Source organism: Phodopus roborovskii, unplaced genomic scaffold (assembly GCF_943737965.1).
Source record: "Phodopus roborovskii unplaced genomic scaffold, PHOROB, whole genome shotgun sequence".
Classification (NCBI taxonomy): Eukaryota; Metazoa; Chordata; class Mammalia; order Rodentia; family Cricetidae; genus Phodopus; species Phodopus roborovskii.
This window is the reverse complement of record NW_026126480.1, coordinates 39,742,501-39,743,773: the sequence shown is the minus strand read 5'-3', so window position 1 is coordinate 39,743,773 and position 1,273 is coordinate 39,742,501.

The window sequence follows — 1,273 nt, the reverse complement described above, 5'->3', positions numbered from 1 at the left end:
CGACCCCTCAACCCCTTCCAGCCTAGAGGAAACAGGCAAAAAGCTATGAGTCTCTTGCCGCATTGGGATAGTGAAGATTAACAGTATGGGGCATCGAAGATTAACAGTATGGGGCTCAGAGAGATGCCCTTCTCTGGATAGTGGCTGGGAGACACCAGAGAAGAGAACTGCGGTTCTCCATCTGCAGATCCCACTGGCTAAAGGGACCACAGGTCTTTGGAAATGGAGTAGCCATAGATCTCCTGAGGTCCCTGTTCACATTCCAGCACCACCTTTTATAGTGTGCTAACTTGAACAAGTCTGGTCCCAGGAGAAGAATCTCTGCCCTCTGGCAAAGTCCTTAGTGTCGCCCTCCCCCTTTCTCCATGTGGAGACATGTGTCAGCTAGGAGTGGAAAATCGCCCTTAGAAATCTAAAGCCCTCGGAATGCAGGATACTTAGTTCCCAAACCTTGACTGAATAACTGAATACCACAGGGCTCGCCTTCCCGGGAATACCGCAACTAACTTTTTTTTTTTTTTTTTTGGTAAATGTTGTCGGTCTCAAAATTGCTATATTGCTGCTGAGTAGAAAAGTAGGTAGCTATGAGGCTATTTTAGAATTGGGCAGAATCCTGTCAAACATGGGTAGGATGTCTTTGGGCAAGATATGTAGATTTCCAAGACTCGTTTTCCCCATTTCTAAAATCGTTTAGGTGTGTTACTTTCCTATCACAGGTCAAAGTAGAACTCAGTAAAACCTGGTTCATTCCTTCCTTTTCATGGCCTCCCTCTGAGCTCAGGCTCTTGCTTATTTAATCCCTAGAGCACCTGTTATCCAATCTAGAGACAACCCAGCGCAAGCTAAAGGGTTGTTTTGAGGCCGACAGTTATCTACACAAGCTTTATGGGAAAGAGAGAGGCCCAGGGCTCCCAGACAAACCCATTCTCTGTGGCTACAACCTTGACTTCAGGGGAACCCTGATCCTTGAACACACCAGTGAAGAGAGACTATGGAATCGGTCCCCACAAATGTCCAGACTGCACCGTGACGGTGCAGTTCCTCGCCTGCACCGCTCCCGGGTTATTGAGTAAAGCGCTTATAATATCATTAGCCTTGGTGAGTTACCGACTGCGGCCCTGCCCGTGGCAGAACTCTTCCTACTTAACTCCTCAAAGGCTCGTTAATAGGCTAATTGATTAGGGGTCGGTGGCGCAGCCGGGACAGGGGCAGGGGAGGGAGCAGAGGGCTTGGAGGCTGTGCGCCCAGACCCGGGAGGCTGGCGAGGGGCAGG